The following is a 14,441-nucleotide window of genomic DNA, read 5'->3' on the forward strand; positions in this document are numbered from 1 at the left end:
TATTCACCAAGGATCTGGCAGAATGGGAGCTTTTCATCCCCTATGTTACACCAACTTGGCAAATGGGTCTGGTTATCCTCAAAAGTCTTTAGCATGTATGCATCACGAATCTGTGAGAGAGAATGATAAGTTATGTCAAATGGAGTCAAAAGTGATAGACAAAACAGATTACAAAGGTTAAAAGAATACTACAATAATGCTAAATGACTTACAGTGAATTCAGTAACTTGAATGGAGTTAGAAATAGGACCAAAAATCCCAGCTTCTTTATACATTGCAAGAATGAAAGCAACACAGGTTGTAGATTTGCCATCACTGTACACCCACTCATCTTGTTCTGGAATAGTAAGCAAGTGATCAACAGATATCTCACGATTTTCAACCTCAGCCAGAATCTCATACAGGTCCAATCCCTAAAAGAACACACAGAGGTTAAATTAGACATCTGATTCAAGGTGAAGCAGTTTACTTGAATTTTACTTGAAAATGTTGAGTGCACTAGAATTCTAAAGCAGACCTGTGCCAATTCATTCTTGAAAATACTGAGCAATCACAAGGGAAGCACAATTACCTTAGTACCTGCCCACTTGTTTAGAGCCTCATTCCACATGTTTGCAGCATAGGCAGGCTGCAACCTGGTCCACATAGACATGACAGAAACAACCTGAAAGCAGGAGCTGCCAGTTAGGACAGAAAGCACAGTCAACTAAAACCAACTAAACCCTCATCAACTACTGTCGAAGAAGATTGGTATGAAGCTGGGAAGTTTTCATCGCCTCGTTGGCTTGTTTCTTTAGCTGGGGTACAAGAAAAGGTTAGTATGGGAATTTAGGTGGTTTGATTAGAAATATTTATAAACAAATAAATTTGCTGGGTCTACATAGAAATTTGTTGAGTACATTTAAAAAGACTATTTTAAAATAGCATGAAATGGGCTATAGGACACCAATTTTGGGCACTATTCTGAATTGGTGTGTATGTTGAATAGTTTTGCACCGTGTAATTTGATCGGTGAGTTTTTTTTTTTTTTTTTGAGAAGAATTTGATCGGTGAGTTGATATGGCGATGCCACCCACATCCGGTGGCCCAATGCTCATATTTGATTAAATTATTCATAATTGGTACGTTGGGGATTGGTTGGTTACAAATATTTACGGATTTTGCCCCCAAATTACATCTCTTGTTCAGCAAAAGCATGGGTCTTCGTCTTTGGTCGGATGAAAAGAATGGGTGATGGCGTTTTTGTTCCAAAATTATACTTTGTTTATTGTATTTGAAAGTTGAAACCCACCCAATATGGATCACAATACGCACTCTGGATCACTTTACCAAAATATGACCTAGCTCTCTTGAAACAAGATTGACTCAAGAGACGTCGTCCATGTTTGGCCTTCATAACCTCGCTCACCTTTTCTTTTTTATTCTTCTAGCTAGCAGTAGCTTCTTCGAATTTCTCCACAAGTCTCATTTATCAATGCTTAAGCATGTGTATCGATCTAGGAATGATTTATGCATGTATGATTATTCTATGCTTCTGTATGTTTCATGCTATCTAATTTACTCTGTTGACCCCATGTCATGAATATCACTAGCATCGGCATATGCATTATCTAAAGCCGATGGGAGGATAAGGGCAAACTTGAAAGTAACTTTGCTGTCCCATGTTATCAATTATAAAATGTTTCTCGTTTGGATATTGGAGTTCAGTGGTACATTGTAATAATTTGTTTATTATGTTGGCTGCAACTAGTGGAGGAACCAATCAAAGAGCTAGAAGATAAGCAATTGCCTTGTTTTGAAGGTGGTACTGCCCCCATTTTGCTCTTTTGCAGAGAATCGAGGCTTTTTTATATGCTCAGCTTGTGGTATTTTGTTCTTTCCTAGAGAGTCAAGGCTTTTTTAGTTGCACAGCTTGATGTTAATGTCTATCATTTTATTGTTTTATAGCTTTTGCATTGCTAGTTATACTAATTAGGACATTCGTCAACCTACCTTATGTTTTTGCAGGGGAAGCAGATTATCAAATTGGGTCATGTAATTGAAAGTGTTAAAAGTGTTGTAGCTGGAGTGTCATGGCAAGCCACTGAAGGTACATATACCATAAATAATCTATTGCAAACATTTGGTTTATCTCTTTCTTTGAGTAGTGAAACTGACTACTTTCATTTTTCTTTTGTACTGGTAAGGGTTCTATTCTCCATTATGAGAATTCAGATCATTTTCTCATGGTAAAGCATTTAAGTTTGATCGCCTAGTTTAAGCAGATTTACTTAATATATGTGTTTCCGTTTTGTAGGTCCTTTACAGATTTTTGGATTACTTCAGCAAATTTCATTGGGAGAAATATTGTGTATGTTTAAATGGACCAGTTTACAAATCCTCCCTACCTGATATTGTGGGTAAGAGATATCTCTTGTGCCTATAATGTTGGATGGCTCTTTTGTATTGTCCTGGCCGGTCTCTGAGTTTCTTCTCTCTCTGAAGCTGAAATACCAGATAATGGAGGGGATGATGTACTGCTAGAGTGCTAGGTGAAGAGTTTATTAGAAATTGTGTATACATGCTCTCTGTTCCATCAAAAGGGTGTGAGACAAACTTACGAGTTTGTTCCTTATAATTGATCCACTAAAAGAGAACAACCACCTTGGCCGAAGGGTCAATAGAGGTATGCCCCTGTTCTCTCTCTCTCTCTCTCTCTCTCTCTCTCTCTCTCTCTCTCTGTTGTTGTCATGGAATTTTACTGGAGTACTATAAATACTAGCTGCTCATTCAGTCTGTGTGCTGTCACATGGTAATGATTCATGTGTTTTCTCCTGGTAGCTTCTATCGAAAATGTAGTGCTTTTAAATATGGAGCTCGCAAGCTAGGCTGGATTCTCTTGTTACCAGCAGAGAGAATATCAGATGAACTTAATTAACAGGTTTTTCGCCACACTTTGGATAGGCATGAAAGTAAATGCCAGGCTACTGTGCAAAATAATGCCTTGTTGTAGCTTGGTGAAGATTTGGAGTTGATACCAGTAAATGAAACATCAACTATGTCTCTATGGTAGGTTTAAGCTTTGTAAGTTGCAATAAGTTTCTTTATTTTCGGATAAGCTATTGCAATAAGTTGTATTTACGTATCTGTTACAACTTTAGATTTTGATCTAATGTGATGATGTTTATGAATACATTTGTAGACATAATTGATCTATTCCACTACTTAATGGTTTTAATTTAATATATATATATATATATTTAATAATGTGGCATTTGAAGACACTGTTCTAACAGTTGGCTATTAACACTATAATTGGTGTATGGTAGCTGATATGACAACAGTCTTTTGAGTTGAAAACCAGGCACCGTTTCAATTTTGGTGCTCTATGCTACAAAGGAAACTGGGGTAATCACCACTGTCATGTATTTAGTGGCTGCATAGTGGCTAATGAAGACATTGGTGGCCTTTGTGAACAATAGACACCCTTGTAGGAAGGTGTCCTATAAGCAAAATGCTAGTAGTGCAAGGTCAGCTTATTGTGCGGTTTGATGATACAAATCCTGCTAAAGAAAGCAATGAGTTTGTGGAAAATTTTCTCAAAGATATTGACACTTTGGGTATCAAGTATGAGGAGGTTACCTATACTTTAGATTACTTCTCTAAGTTGATGGATATGACCAAGGAGCTGATTATCCAGGGTAAAGCATATGTCGATGATACACCTAGAGAAGAGACGCAAAAACAACAGATAGATGGGATTGAGTCAAAGTGTAGAAACCAGAGCCAAGAGGAAAATTTGAAACTGCGGGGGGAGATGACAGCAGGTTCAGAGAGGGGTCTGCAGTGTTGTGTTAGAGGGAAGCTGGCCATGCAGGACCCTAATAAATCGCTCTGAGATCCAGTTTATTATCGTTGCAATCCAATGCCACATCATAAGACTGGGTCCGAGTACAAGGTCTACCCAACTTATGATTTTGCTTGTCCATTTGTTGATTCCATTGAAGGTATAACTCATGCCCTTCGATCTAGTGAATATCATGATCGCAACGCCCAGTACTATCGGATTCAAGAGGATATGGAACTGAGAGAAAAGTGCATCTGTATGAGTTCAGTAGGTTGAACATGGTCTATACACTCCTCAGCAAGCGCAAGCTATTGTTGTTTGTTCAAAATGAGAAGGTCAATGGATGGGATGATCCTCGATTTCCAAATGTTCAAGGAATTGTGCGTCGAAGTCTCAAAGTTGAAGCATTGATACAGTTCATTCTTGAACAGGTAAGACAATAGTCTGTCATACCATGATTGACAACAGTATTTTGATTTATATCTATCTTAGCATCTTACAAAACCTTGACTGCTAGATGCTAAGTGTGTGAGTAAAAGCATGGCTGAATGACCTAAAGGAAAGCACCATTTGGTCTTGAGAAATAGTACTCGCCTAATGCTTCATATGTCCACTGTTTCATAGTTGTACTAGTTTATTTTTACAGTATGGATAGTTTATCCAAACTTTAAAAGTTGAATTTAGTAACTGATTTTTTATGTTTAATTGTATGATTTATTGGGCTTCAAAGAATCTGAATCTTATGGAATGGGACAAGTTTTAACAAGAAGATTATTGATCCTGTATGCCCAAGACATATTGCATTCATTGAAGAGGGACGAGTGTTGTTGACCCTCTCTAATGGCCCTGAGAAGCCATTTGTCGCATAATACATGGGCATAAGAAGTATAAAGGAGCTGGAGAGAAGGTAACAAGATTCACAAGGAGCATATGGATAGATCGAGCTGATGCAGAGTCGATATCAGTAGATGAGGAAGTGACATTGATGGATTGGGGGAATGCCATTGTTAAGATTGACAAAGACCTAGACGGAAATCTTGTGCTCACAAGGGTTTTGCATCTTGAAGGATCTGTGAAAACCACCGAATTGAAGCTTACCTGGCTGCCACAAATAGATGAAATGGTTAAGATCTCGTTGATGGAGTTTGATTATCTGATAACATAGAAGATATGTCCCATTCAATAAGTTTGAAGTCTTCTACACCTTATCATATTATTTATTAGTATATGAACTAAAAATTCACGAATATGTTAATATGTGGATTCAGTAAAACTAGCATGTTTATCCATGATGGTACTTATTATATGTAATTGAGTTGGTTATTTTAATTTGTAATTGCAGCTTGAGGAAGACAAGAATTTTCTTGATGTGCTTAACCCATGTACCGAAAAGGAGACAGCAGCTCTTGGGGATCCCAAAATGCGAAATCTGAAGCGTGGAGATGTATTGCAACTTGAGAGGAAAGGATATCACAGCTTAAATGTTCCCTACCTCAGGCTTTCAAAGCCTATTGTTCTCTTTTTGATCAATCCCCGATGGCAGGCAGCAGGCTGGGTTAAAGTAAGAACTTCGTCAAGAATATTTGGCTTCAGAATGTGATTTGAAATTGAATGGTAGAGCTTTTAACTAGTTTGAGTGTTTGACCAATCCTAAAAGCACCTTTCAGTTCTAGTAGTCTTCTATTCAAAACAGTGTTTTCAAAGGCGATGCTGAGGCGAGCCCGGGGCACGCTCCTGAGTGAGGCGACAGTAAATCGCCTTACCGGTCCAAACTAAGACGCGCTACTGGAAAAGCGATGGGGCACCTGTTTTTGCAGAAGGCGAGCTGTGATGCGGCCTGGGCGCAAGGAAGAAGGTGAAGTCGTGGATCCCTTTTTTTTTTTCCTTTCATCTTTTGCATCAAAACGACGTGGGTTTGAGTTAATTGCTCAAGTAGCTTTAAACGACCTCCTTTATACGACGTCGTCTTTGGCAATTAATTAAAGCAACAAAACGACGTCTTTTATAACCTCATTTTACCTCCTTCTCTTTCTATTTAATAATCATTCTCTATTATTCAGCCAGCAAGGTCATTTGGAATTAATTTACTAAAGTTTCTTGTAGCCAATATAGACGTTTTTATAGAAAAGATTATTTCTCTCTGAGAAACCCTAAGACCGAGGACTCCGTTTTCTGCAAACTTTGTTCTCGTCCGGCGGCGCCTGGACTTCCAGGCTGGCCTCCGGCCTCGCCGTCGTCTTGGGATTTGCTGCCGGACGGGAGATCAATCTCTACTTCCCATAGGACTATGTCGAAGGAGTTTCTCTTGGGTTTTGTCAGAAGGTTTGGCTGGGCTGGTGGTGAGGAGGAGGTCGTGGTGTTACAAACCGGAAATTGATCTCTGTGAAGAGTTTTTTGGACCAGCGGCGCCATGGGTTTCGATCGGTGGCTGTGCGTGGGGCTGTGAGGACCCGGATCGGTGATGGTTTTTTGTTCCGTGATGACGCAGATCGACGGCGTGGCTAGAGAGGGTTGAATAGCTCGGAATGTCGTGGCGGTGGGGATCGCGACTAGACGAGTCGAACGGCTTGGGTCAGCCTGAGCTCAGCCGGATTGTGACGTACAACCAATGGGATGGGAACAGATGGTTGGTTTGGACTGAACCAGATTATGGGCCTGAAGGGATCTCTTGGGTGACTACCCTATTGGGCTTCGAGTTGTTGGGCTGGGGCCCTACCCTAGTCCATTAGCTTATAAATTTGGGCTAGGGTTTAGGCTCTTGGCCCAAACCTATGTTTTTAGCTTTTTGTCTAATTACAATATGTTTCCTTGTATTAGGAGTCTAACGAGTGTAGTTTTGGCTTGTCTATTCGTTATGTTTTTTCATAGCTTATAGGCTTGCTTTTATGTGAGCGATAAGTTCAAATATAGTTGGTCTATCCTATGTACCACGGTGGCTCCTCCACGAAGTCTTGTCTGGCCATTGTTATGTGTCAGCGGATGGGTATGTAATGGCCTTCTTGGCATGCGCTATTATCAATGGAATTACTATTTATTCAAAAAAATATAGACGTTTTTATACATCAGCAATAGAACTGATAGAACTTATATTGCTAGTAGTACCATGATAGTTGCAGATACCACTTGAATATTTGAAAATATATTATTTTTGTGGATTTCTTTCTTTGTTTTAACCTAAATATTTTCTTATATTGTCTATAATTATAATGTATTATTATAATATTTTCGGGAAAGGCGATCGCCTCAACGCATTGAGGCACTTGCCTCACGAGGCTCTAACAAGTCGCCTTCGCCTTCGCTTTCGCATTTGAAAACATTGATTCAGAATACTTGGCAATGTTGGGATGGAATGAGATTTGTCACTTATTTTGTACTGAATCTTTAGCTGTATATGACTACCATTTGCTTTCAATGTCCATTATCACATCTCCTTCTGTCACGTTTAGGACTGCTTGTGAAAGATCGGGTACAAGAGATGTTACAAAGCTAAATCTAACTATTTTAAATATTGGTCCAATCATAGTATCTTTGGAGAAATATTTAGCAACGACAGCTTGATGTTGGGGGTTTTCATCAACTACAGCAGCATTACCACCATTTCATTGTGCAAAATATTTGAAAACCTTAATATTGGAGTCAACAAAAAATATCTCTTTCAAGAGTTTGTTCTCAAATGTATTCCCTGCATAGGCAATGTTTCTCCCCTTTCCTTAGAGAGTATCCATTATATCATAAACCAAGGTTGAACAATCAAAGGAATACCTAGTTCAAACAAGCATACAAAATTAACAGATTCACAGACGCACAAAGACTCTTTAACCAAAAACAACAGAAGACTTCTATAAGTTTAACGAAGCAAAAGCAAAAGGCTGCAAAAGAAAACAGCCCAGATATTCAGCTTGGAAAGTTTACCTTCGGTGGAAAAGTTCTTGATTTTATGTTTGTCATCTTTGGCCACGGGCTATTCTAATATTCTCTGTATCGTTTCAATTTTATCGAATGTCTCCGAATGGATGAGCTTAACTACGCGCAAGGTAGCAGTATAAAACGAGCCTTATAAATACTTTACCTAATCCTATGGGATTAAAGTTCAAACAGATATATCAATAGCGGTCTTTACCTAACGTATTTTGACGAGTCATATCGTCTGTTGAAGTATGAAAAGTACAAGCAATCTTTATATGAATTTGAAGAGATCTTGTTAAGGATTGAAATATCTGTGATATTTCCGATATATCCTCCGATATCTCCCTTTTTAGAGGGACTGATATATTATAGAGGGAAAATATTGTATCTTCTATCGTTTCTTAAAATTTCTCCAATATCGTCAAATATTCTTGATATGTAAAATATTTAGGATATATCCCGATAAAATGAAGAAATATTTGTAAAATCTGATAAAAAAAATAAAAAATAGAAAGGAAAAAAAACTCAGTTATTCACAATAAACAACTAAACATACATTATGGAATATGGAGGTTATGTGAGGGTGTAAAATTTTAACCACGATTTCTAGTCTGGATATGGCCTGATAAAGAGGCAAATTAAATTGTTTGGAAAAAATACCTTGAAGTGAAACCTCTAAATGCATATTTGGATGAAAAGAAATCCTCTCAAAGCGAATTTGGGTGAGGAGAAATCCTCTCAATGAGAATCAGAGAATCTCCTCAATGCAAATCTAGTGAGGAGTATTCCCTTCAAGACGAATCTGGTGTGGAGAATTCATGATGGAGTAATTTTAGCAAAAGAAAACAAACTTGATGGAGCCATGTTTAAAATGTAACTCACTGTAGTTTAAAAACTTGGTGGAATTACCTAGAGTCTCTTTTTGAATGTAGATGAAGGTGACATTCATATATATATATATATATATATATTTATATGTAAATAGATGTAGATGAAGGTGATAAGTAATTCCCTAAATGCAAATCTATATGAGGAGAGATCTCCTCAAGGTGAATATAGGTAAGGAGAAATCTCCTCGAAGTGAATCTGGTGAGGAGTATTCCCTTCAAGGGAAATCCTAGTGAGGAGTGGAATCTAGGTGAGGATAAATTCCTTCAGGACGAATCTGAGTATGGAGAAATCATGATGAAGCAATTTCAGCAAAAGAAAACAAACTTGATAGAGCCATGTTTTAAAAAGTAACTCACTGTAGACTTGGTAGAACCACTTAGATTCTCTTTTTGGATGTAGATGAAGTTGATATTCATATTTATTTATATGTAAATTCAATAAATTGACTCTTTTAAAAAAAAATATTTTCCAAAATATCCCTAGTATTTCCGATATCTCCCAAAGTTCTGATAGATATGTAAGAACTGATGTTTTAAATTATAACTTATAACCTTCAAAATAATTGTAATTTATTTATTTATTATTGTAATATCATGTATATTTGGGAGCTTTTAATGAGAACCACTAAAATGAGGACTAGTTGAGGACTTTCTAATCAATTGTTTGGGAGACCCACTTTTTTATTATATTACGACAAGAGGAATGCTAGCAACATTCTCCTCCAACCTTTTCCTTTCTACCTTCCCCACTTATCTTGTGCCATATGGATTCATTTATGATTACAATATATGTATTTACTACCTTGAGAAAATAACTAATTTCATTCCATGTTTTGCCCTTATTTATGTTTAACCTTATTAAATGCTCTCTATTAATATGAGAAAAAAAAAAAAAAAAACTCTTGACTCTTTTGTTTTTCTAACTTTTTTTCATTTCTTATATTACCTAAGTTTTTCAACGAAAATTTTTCTTTCATTTATTTGGTCATGTTCCATAATACTGAGTTTTTTTTTGACATCTTTTTTAATATAAAACCCACAAAAAACAAAAAAACAAAATGGTAAAACTCACTAACATGATTGCTGCAAACCTTTTTTCTTTTTTCCCTTCTCGTTAGAACACATGTTAGATTAGATGATTATATATATATATATATATATATATATATATATATTTTAACATTCTCTTTGATATATGTATATAAGTAAAGCAAACGTTTGGCCAATTTTTTGGTTTCAATTCTATATTTTTTTTTGGGAAAAAATTGAAGTATGTATGTTCTTAAATATATATATATATGTACGTATTTCTTATGTAAACATGTATGTAAGCCCACAAAAGTAATATAATTGCAAATAAAAAGGATTCACAAAAAGAAAAAAGAAAAAAAGTTGAGAAACTAAAATTAATTACTTAATTAAATGCATGTGAAATTAAAATAAGGGTAAAGAAGGGAAGTGAGAATTTGTCTTTTAATTGTATTAATTATTTGAATTTTTTAGATAGTGGAATACACGTGGCATGCAATGAATGGAGAATGTAGAAAGGGAAAGGTTGGAGGTGAAGGTTGCTAGCATTCCTCTTACGGTAAATAAATCGTTACATGTTTATGAATGCATGAGTAGATCATTTCTAAAAAAATTCTTCTAAATTGTTAATCGTTAAGGTACCAAACTAGATCAAATCGATGGACGAACTAAATCCGTCAAACATGAACCGTTCATGTTCATAATTGATTAATCACGATTATGAATGTATTAAGAACTTTCAATTTGGTTGAAAAGTTGCATAAATAATCTACACATTAATATATATAAACATCTAACTGTTGATTTGCGGAAATGTGATCGAAAAGTGGGTCTAACACAAAAGTTCTCGAATAGGCCTCATTTTAATGGTACTCATTAGAATGGCTCCCTAATAGCTTAAGATTGCCTTCTTTTTTCTTTTCTTTTTAAAAATCATATTGAAAGTATAAAAGGAGATTCTGAGATGAGAAACCAAATGCATTGAAGGAGAAATGTAGCCAGGACGAGTCTCTACTGGAACCTAAGGGACCGGCACTTACATTGTTGAAGGACATAAATGATTGTAGGCCTCATCATGGGCCGGGCTAGGGCCAGACCTACTCTAATTTTTAGGACTTAAGGTAAGGTCGGGCTGGGCTTTGACCAAGTCAAAGAAACTTAGGGCTGGGCCGAGGCTTCAAAGAGATTTTTAAGGATTTCATTAAATGCTGGATTTTAGAGGATTTTATAGTGCTTTTTATACATATCAAAACTCAAAAACAATCCAACCACTTCCCAAGAAATTTTGATGGATTCTTTCTCACTCAAAAAAATGAAGAAGCTCTTCACCAAAAAAAAACAAGAAGAAGAAGAAGAAGCAGCTGTCAATAGATGACACTCATCAATTTTGTTTTAGACTTATCTTCCCACCATCCTCCTCTGCTTCTGCTTTCATCTAATAATATTTTTTTTTTATCACTATAGCTCTGGAAGCCTTAATCCTTATGGCTAATTAAGCTCACTTTCAATGGTATTGTTAAGATGATACATACACACATGTTTCTTTTGTAAATTAGATATAAAATAAATTATGCCATTGGTTTACTACTTCATTTTTTGTGTAACATTTTGGCTGATTAGTTTTCTCTTATTATTCATATATCATTATACACAACATAAAGAATGGTAGATTGCCACACACACACACACACTTTTTTGTCATTGATATAGCATTATAGTTGGATCCATACATCCACTACTTTAAGAAGAAGAAAAAAAATAACTTACCAAAAACATTATGAGGACTTGTAAAATCTAAACAAATACCAGTAAATCAATCCATTAGAATCAATCAGAGTCCATATAGAATTTAAACAATCCGTAGATTAAGTAAATCCATGGATTATAAAAACTCAAACATGTTCAAGTAAAACCCTAATTTGTGTTTGGCCCAAACTCTAGGTTACTTAACCTAGTGGTAATAGGGTTTAATTATAAGAATCTAGAGATTATCTTTCCTTGTATGATTCAGACTCTATGCCTTGTAATCCTCTATATAAAGAGACCCCTATTATCAATGAATTCATACAACAATTTTCTCTCAATTTCTGATTCTCTAGAACAAGTTATCAGCACGAAGCGCTAACCCTGAAACTCTAAATTCGTAGCCTTCAAATCCCAGATACCACCGCCGCCCACCTTGAAGATCTCAACTCCAAGAGTCCAGAACCGGTGGCGCCACCTTCAGAACCGGCCGACAAAGACCCAAATCCGCCTCAGAAAGTGATAGATTTTCCCCCAATTGGTTCAAAGCTTTCACCTCTGCATCTGACATCCATACTCCACCACCAGAAGCACTTTGACCCCAGATCCCCGGAACAGGAAAAATTATTCCCGGAACAGGCCAAAAGAAGTTCAGACCGGCCACCAGAAGCGCTGCACCTCTGAACCGCCGCCTGCATCTTCAGTCCCTGCATCAGCTAGCCCTGCGCAGCCATAGCCCAGAAAATACTGAGGTAGCTCGGCCCAGAAGCGAACAAGCCTCCCTCGGCCCAGAAACAGAAAGAAACCCTAGGCCCAGAAGCATAAGAGATGGGCCCAAAGTTAGAAGCCCAGCAGCCCAGCGTCTGATCTAGTCAGCAGCACACGTTAGCGTCCAGTCAGCAGCACACGTTAGCATCAGAGCGCCACTTCAGCTGCCGGTTCCACGTCAGCATCTCCGGCGACAGGTCACCGCCGAACACTTTTCCTGCCTCCGCTGGCTACTTTTTCGGCCAATTATGTCATAAGAGAAGATCTCTTGGATTCTGACACATACTGGCTTTAGCATGACCGACTAGGACACCCTGGTCTTGATATGATGCTCCGTATACTAAAGACTTCACACGGACATCCATTCTTCAGAGTGAGAAGAAGCAAGAATCGAAAATTGATTCCAGGACTAAGTAAGACAACAGCCACCGCAGCATCTGGCGTTGCAGCTGTCTTGGGACGCCATAGGGCCGCCCAAGTCCCTCGTGACGACGCCATAAATGGCGCCAACCATGAGCATGACGCCATGGTTGTTCCTCCCAATGGCCATGACGCCATACATACTAATTCCCATGGCTCCAACGCATGATGGGAGATATCGTCACACATTTTGCTTCTAATATTACTACAGACGCTCAGGCACAACCAAAATCCTCATTGGTTGCTTCTAAGGACCCTCGCTCATTCTGCAAAGCCTGTTCATTCGGGAAATTAGGACCGAGACCATCCTATGCAAAGGATCCTAAAATACTCATTCCGTTCTTACAGAGAATCCAAGGGGATATCTATGGACCAATTCAACCATCATGCGGACCTTTTAAATATTTTATGGTATTGGTTGATGCGTCGGCACGCTGGTCACATATCGCGTTGTTGTCCACTCGAAATGCTGCTTATGCTAAACTCCTCGCCCAGATTATCCGTCTACGGGCTCACTACCCTGACCATCCAATTAAGTCGATTCGACTTGATACTGCTGAGGAGTTTACATCGAAGACATTTGATGACTATTGCATGTCACTGGGGATTGATGTAGAGCATCTAGTTCCCCATGTTCATACCCAAAATGGTCTCGCAGAAGCCGCTATCAAACGACTACAGATGATAGCACGGACATTGGTTATGCGCACCAGTCTCCCTGTTTCTGCTTAGGGATATGCAATACTGCATGCAGCGACGCTAATTCTTCTACGACCCACTGCAACCCAATCTTACTCTGCGTTACAGCTAGTGACTGGGTACGAGCCTAATATCTTGCACTTACGCATATTTGGGTGTGCCATTTATGTGCCTATTACGCTGCCACAGCTTACTAAGATGGGTCCACAACGACGAACGGGCATCTATGTTGGTTATGAATCTCCAACTATCGTCTGCTATCTTGAACCCTTGACAGGCGATCTCTTTACCGCCAGATTTGCGGATTGTCACTTTGATGAGACAGTCTTCCCGTCGTTAGAGGGAGATAAGAACACAGATGTTCAACAGGAACGATAGGAATTGTCGTGGTCTATCCCCACTATGTCTCATCTTGATCCCCGTACCGCACAGTCCGAACTTGAAGTGCGAAGAATAATCGAGCTCAAGAACGTAGCAAACACTCTGCCTGATGAGTTTTCTAATGTTGCCAAAGTAACGAGATCACACATACCTGCTGCAAACGTGCCTGCAAGGATTGATGTCCCAAATACTAGACATCACGCCACTCCTGTGACACTAGGAGATGGCGCTATTGCTCAGCATGGTAATGATGTGGCGTCTATCGCAGCAGGTCCCACAAGGAAGCGCGATAGACCGATGGGTTCGAAGGATTCTTGCCCTAGAAAGAGAGCGAATGAGGCACAAACAAATATTTTGTTCATCGATACTCAAAATCCGTCCCATGAGAATGTTCCGGATTATGGTTATGTCCAAAAGACATCATTGGGGGATGCCTCAATGTCAGAACCTATCCCTGAGAACGTAAAGATCTCTGTAAATTACACTAGTGTACATGGGACGTGGGAACGACGCTCTATCATCATTGATGATGTATTCGCGTATTCCGTAGCGCGTGAGATTATTGAGACCGATGATATCGAACCACGCTCCGTTGATGAATGCCAACGTAGAGCTGATTGGCCAAAATGGAAAGATGCGATCCAGGCAGAACTTGATTCTCTAGCGAAAAGAAAGGTATTTGGAAAAATCGTGCCAATACAGCCCAACACCAAACCAGTTGGTCACAAATGGGTATTTGTTAGAAAGCGTAATGAGAGAAACGAGATTGTAAGGTACAA

General features: G+C 38.4%; 2 pseudogenes; one reads left to right on the top strand and one right to left on the bottom strand.

Moving 5' to 3' along the window:
* The first annotated feature begins 3,493 nt into the window (after window positions 1–3,493).
* On the top strand, window positions 3,494–5,426 carry LOC112200767 (annotated as a pseudogene).
* A 2,321-nt stretch (window positions 5,427–7,747) lies between these two features.
* LOC112183146 lies at window positions 7,748–7,841 on the bottom strand (annotated as a pseudogene).
* Window positions 7,842–14,441: the final 6,600 nt, after the last annotated feature.

Source organism: Rosa chinensis, chromosome 1 (genome assembly GCF_002994745.2).
Source record: "Rosa chinensis cultivar Old Blush chromosome 1, RchiOBHm-V2, whole genome shotgun sequence".
NCBI lineage: Eukaryota > Viridiplantae > Streptophyta > Magnoliopsida > Rosales > Rosaceae > Rosa > Rosa chinensis.